The 5,946-nt window shown below is 39.6% G+C and overlaps 1 long non-coding RNA gene across 1 annotated transcript; it reads right to left on the bottom strand.

Moving 5' to 3' along the window:
• LOC109844594 lies at positions 214–4,435 on the bottom strand. Its single transcript, XR_002248075.1, has 3 exons — positions 4,141–4,435; positions 2,465–3,387; positions 214–519 (listed from the first exon to the last, which is right to left on the bottom strand). It is a non-coding gene; the product is annotated as an uncharacterized LOC109844594 (long non-coding RNA).

The following is a 5,946-nucleotide window of genomic DNA, read 5'->3' as shown; positions in this document are numbered from 1 at the left end:
GTTACGCTTGTATTCACATGAATTTTTGTGCAGAGACGGGGCTGGGAAGTGTTTGGTTTTGTATTCGCTGTGTACGCACGAATTCATCGCAAACTGATATAAAAGCTCGCAAGAAAATAAACAAGTTTACCAGTGACTGACTTTTGCCACCTGTTTAAAGATTCACGTATGGTAATATCTGATTAAGTAAAATTTTCTGTGAGCACACGCATATCCTTACTGTAAAGTTTCATTTTGAGAGTAATCGAAGTACATATATAAAGGATTTTATTGCCAACAACATGCAAACATGCACACAGTGTCTGCTTATTTAAACCCACACACAGTGAAAGTATATAGAGACCATCAGCATTTGCCAGCCGTCCTAGTTATTGTCCATCCAAAACTGAGCTCGGAGCCAGTCCACTAGCTTCTTGTCAATCTGGAATGCCTTGGCGAGAACATCGTCAGAAATAGGAGGCTTTGCTCTGAAAACTGCATTAGCTACCGTGATCACACCTGGGTTCTGGCTACTAAGTCCTGCAATCGCGATAGCAGTTCTAGCTAGCATAGAGCTATAATCTGCAGGCTATTTGTAACGAGACCAACTAAAGTAGATACAAGAAGCCAAACTGACACGTTTAGTACCTGATGACACCTTGCTGATGGTATCTTAACTCTTAAGATGCCCAAATTAATTAATATATCACCAAAGAATTTGTGTTTTCATGAATCATCTGACTATACGTTTCTTTTTTAAGTTTTAAATTTAGTTTTTTTTTCTAATAATATTGCATTTTGTTTAGGTTGAACGGTTGAAGCGGAAAACCCTAAGGATAATGATGTATTCATTTTTCGTTTTTTCAACTGCTGTAATGGTAGCTACCTGGACGGGAACAAGAACCCCTGATCTGGAGGTCGTTATTGCGAATGGGGTTGTTTTCATTCTGTCCGTTGCGTTGTTGATTATTCTGGAATTTCTTCAGATCAACAAGACAATCCTGACCCTCCTGACCCTTGTCCTTACTGGAATAATCGCTACTCAAGGGACAAAGGTCAGGACGGTCAAGACTGTCTTGTGAACGTGAAGAAATTCCAGAGTAACCAACAATGCAACTGACAAAGTAAAAACAACCCCATTTGCTATAACGACTTCCAGAGCATGGGTTCTTGTTCCCGTCCAGGTAGTCACCATTAAAGTAGTTGAAAAAACGAAAAATGAATAAAGTATTACCCTTAGGGTTTTCCGTCTCAACCGTTCACACTAAACAAAAAACAATATTAATAGACAAAAAAAAACTAAACTTAAAACTTTAAAACATATTTGGACGTTGGCCCTCACGTCTCCGTCGCCGCTGTTGCCGCCGACGATGTTGTCGCCGTTGTTACCGCTGCTTATGTTGTTGCCGCCGTCATTTCCGCCACCGTTTCTGTTGCCGTCGCTTCCGTTGTTGCGCCGTTATCGCCGGCGGAGAAGAGGGTGATAAATCTTAGCTTTTTTTAGCTGCATGTCATCATTGTTTGAAGATGCATATACATGCGTGAGAGCAAATATGGATACACACGTCCGCAGTTATGGGTATGACAAAAACATATAGCCAACTTCCATTTAAAAAAAAAAACATGTAGCAAACCTAGTGAAAACAGTAAAATATTGAGAAAGGAAAAATATTATGAAAAAAATAAGAAGGAAAGATATCATATATGTACATATTTCTTAAATTGGAATGAGGAAAATAATTAATCCTTCCTAAATCAATGTCATTACTGATGTCTATTTATAACATGAAAGAATGATTACGTTCAGAAATATTTGGATAGAGTTTTGCAATAAATGCTATCGCAATTTGCCATTTCTTTACACAAATTGTTGCTGACTAATTTTGAGAAGGAAAATTCATCACACACCTCCATTAACAAAAAGATATACAGGCCGTAGACCTCAATAATAGGAAGGATTTATTTCCCCTAGTATAAATACAAGGCACCACCCCCTCTCATTCTCATAACAAAGAAAAATCAAAGAAGAAAGAAAGTAGGAAATCAAATATAGTTCAAAAATGCAGTGCACTCAATTGTTTATTGTAGGGATAATTGCATTTTTTTAATCACAACCTCTTGCACAGCCAAGAGTTCCTTTGCACACCCAAGAGTTCCTTTGCACAGCCGAAAAAATAACAACCTCTTGCTACCGCACAAAACCCTAGGAGCTTTGTTATTTATGCAATCAAAATTGTGTGGGCCTTGGCATTCTCACGCGGAATTGTTTCACGCGTAATCACGTGGGTGTTAGCCCCCACAATCACAACCAACTAAAGTAGATACAAGAAGCCAAACTGACACGTTTAGTACCTGATGACACCTTGCTGATGGTATACCAACTAAAGTAGATACAAGAAGCCAAACTGACACGTTTAGTACCTGATGACACCTTGCTGATGGTATCTTAACTCTTAAGATGCCCCCAAACTGACACGTTTAGTACCTGATGACACCTTGCTGATGGTATCTTAACTCTTAAGATGCCCAAATTCATCAATATATCACCAAAGAATTTGTGCTTTCATGAATCATCTGACTATATGTTTCTTTTTTAAGTTTTAAATTTAGTTTTTTTTCTAATAATATTGCATTTTGTTTAGGGTGAACGGTTGAGGCGGAAAACCTTAAGGGTAATGCTTTATTCATTTTTTGTTTTTTCAACTGCTGTAATGGTAGCTACCTGGACGGGAACAAGAACCCCAGATCTGAAAGTGGTTATTGCGAATGGGGTTGTTTTTATTCTGTCGGTTGCGTTGTTGATTGCTCTGGAATTTTTTCACATTCACAAGATAGTCATGACCGTCCTGACCCTTGTCCCGGGAGGAGCGATTATTCCAGAGCGATTATTGAGCCATTATTGCTAAGCCAAAGGGTCATCAGTCCAACTGGAATAATCGCTACTCCAGGAACAAAGGTCAGGACGGTCAAGACTGTCTTGTGAACATGAAGAAATTCCAGAGTAATCAACAACGCAACCGACAGAATAAAAACAACACCATTTGCTATAACGACTTTCAGAACAGGGGTTCTTGTTCCTGTCCAGGTAACCACCATTATAGCAGTTGAAAAAACGAAAAATGAATAAAGCATTACCCTTAGTGTTTTCCGCCTCAACCGTTCACACTAAACAAAATGCAATATTATTAGACAAAAAAAACTAAACTTAAAACTTAAAAAAAAACATATTTGGACGTTGGCCCTCACGTCTCCGTTGCCGCTGTTGCCGCCGACGATGTTGTCGCCGTTGTTACCGCTGCTTATGTTGTTGCCGCCGTCATTTCCGCCACCGTTTCTGTTGCCGTCGCTTCCGTTGTTGCGCCGTTATCGCCGGCGGAGAAGAGGGTGATAAATCTTAGCTTTTTTTAGCTGCATGTCATCATTGTTTGAAGATGCATATACATGCGTGAGAGCAAATATGGATACACACGTCCGCAGTTATGGGTATGACAAAAACATATAGCCAACTTCCATTTAAAAAAAAAAACATGTAGCAAACCTAGTGAAAACAGTAAAATATTGAGAAAGGAAAAATATTATGAAAAAAATAAGAAGGAAAGATATCATATATGTACATATTTCTTAAATTGGAATGAGGAAAATAATTAATCCTTCCTAAATCAATGTCATTACTGATGTCTATTTATAACATGAAAGAATGATTACGTTCAGAAATATTTGGATAGAGTTTTGCAATAAATGCTATCGCAATTTGCCATTTCTTTACACAAATTGTTGCTGACTAATTTTGAGAAGGAAAATTCATCACACACCTCCATTAACAAAAAGATATACAGGCCGTAGACCTCAATAATAGGAAGGATTTATTTCCCCTAGTATAAATACAAGGCACCACCCCCTCTCATTCTCATAACAAAGAAAAATCAAAGAAGAAAGAAAGTAGGAAATCAAATATAGTTCAAAAATGCAGTGCACTCAATTGTTTATTGTAGGGATAATTGCATTTTTTTTTAGAAGAGGAGATGCTGCAGTTGATTATAAGCAAGCTCTCACTAAGTCAAATAGAACATCCGCATTTAACAACAACTCTAAATTAAAAAAAAAAATTGAAAAGCCCCAAATAAAATCGAACTCAATCCAGACAACCAAAAAAAGCCTCACCTTTTACGGTGGCCTTCGTCGGCGGCAGGGATCCCGGAACTCAGACTCTGAGCGGGGGCGGCGAGCTCCAAAGTCGGCGATTTCGGGGCCTCGGGCGGTGGAGTCGGAGAGGAGGAGGGGGAGGTCGAGGCCGCGAGGGTGAGGGCGCCGGCAGCGACGCTGAGCTGAGCGAGGGCGGAGGAGAGGAGGAACCGAGGAAGGGGACTGGCCAGATCTGGTTTGAGGTTTGAGATGTGAAGAAGAGTAGGTAGGGAGCGATCGTTTTGAAGGAGGAGTTTTTGAATGGAGGGTTAAGATTAACTGAGGGTTGTGAAATGGATATATATATATATATATATATAAAAGTCGGTAGGTACGGTATACCACGGTAGAGGAAAAATGTGTACCACCTATTGTACCGTATTTTGAAGCTGGTAAGGTATATTATACCGTGTACCGTGTACTGATTTGATGTTATACCAATATATTTGATACGGTTGGTACATGAATTAGTTGGGATAGAATTGTGTACCATTGCCAGCCCGCCGTTGGCTCGTTGGCTCATGTTCTAGGGGCTAGGTGGTGTGTAGGCTATAGTAAACAACGGATCGACTTGGTGGCCGTTTTATAATAGCTGGGCACCTAGCACTAGGAATGACCTACCGTACAAAATACGCGGCTCGTCGACGCAATATAAAATGCTTTTATTCATTTATGGTGAATGGTGCGTGGGAGGAGCTGTGATTAATGCTCATGCACGGACTCGTTGGCTCATCCAGTCAAGCCATAAAGAGCTTTTGTAAGAGGTGGGTTACCATCGTGTCAATTTCTCCATCGGAATAAATAGTGACAGTGGAATATTATTGGTCACATTTTTAGCTAGCTAGCTAGCTTACTTTCTTGGGCTAACTATTTTGGGTAAGTGAAACAAAAAAATTAAATCACCATGTCTCATAGAAAATAAAAATAATTGCACGAACTGCTATGTTGATGGACTCCTTGTCCGTAAAACTAGTTTTTGGAAGACGCCTAGCTACTTGCCGCATAATGTATCTGGTCCCTTGTTCTCCTAATTATTCTTGGGCTAACTATTTTGTATTCGCTGTGTACGCACGAATTGAATTCATCGCTAACTGATATTAAAGCTCGTAAGAAAATAAACGACTAATTTACCAGTGACTGAATCTTGCCGTCTGTTTTAAGATTCATGTATGTATGGTAATATCCGATTAAGTAAAATTTCTGTGAACGCACACGTAGCCTTACTGTAAATTAAGTTTCATTTTGAGAGTAATCTAAGTACATAAAGGATTTTATTACCAACAACATGCAAACATGCACAAAGTGTCTGCTTATTTAAACCCAAACACAGTGAAAATATATAGAGATCAGCAACGTTTTCTAACAGCCCTAGTTATTGTCCATCCAAAACTGAGCTTGGAGCCAGTCCACTAACTTCTTGTCAATCTGGAATGCCTTGGCGAGAACATCGTCAGAAATAGGAGGCCTTGCTCCGAAAACTGCATTAGCTACCGTGATCACACCTGGGTTCTGGCTACCAAGTCCTGCAATCGCGATAGCATTCGTGTAACCGGTGTTAAACTGAAAGTGAATGAGTCCTTGAGGGAACACAAACACATCACCCTTGTTGAGGACTGTTGGGAATTTAACGCTGAAATTCCTAATGCAACGGAAACGCAGAATAGAAAAAGTACACCAAGTTTTAACGAGGTTCGGCAACTGCCTACGTCCTCGGGAGCCACACAGATAATTTATTATTAATCAAACAAGAAATTATAAATCAAGAGCAAATCCCTAAACTGAGAT

The sequence above is a fragment of the Asparagus officinalis genome, chromosome 6 (assembly GCF_001876935.1).
Source record: "Asparagus officinalis chromosome 6, Aspof.V1, whole genome shotgun sequence".
Classification (NCBI taxonomy): domain Eukaryota; kingdom Viridiplantae; phylum Streptophyta; class Magnoliopsida; order Asparagales; family Asparagaceae; genus Asparagus; species Asparagus officinalis.
The sequence above is the reverse complement of the archived record's forward strand: the minus strand, read 5'-3'. Positions and strand labels throughout refer to the sequence as shown.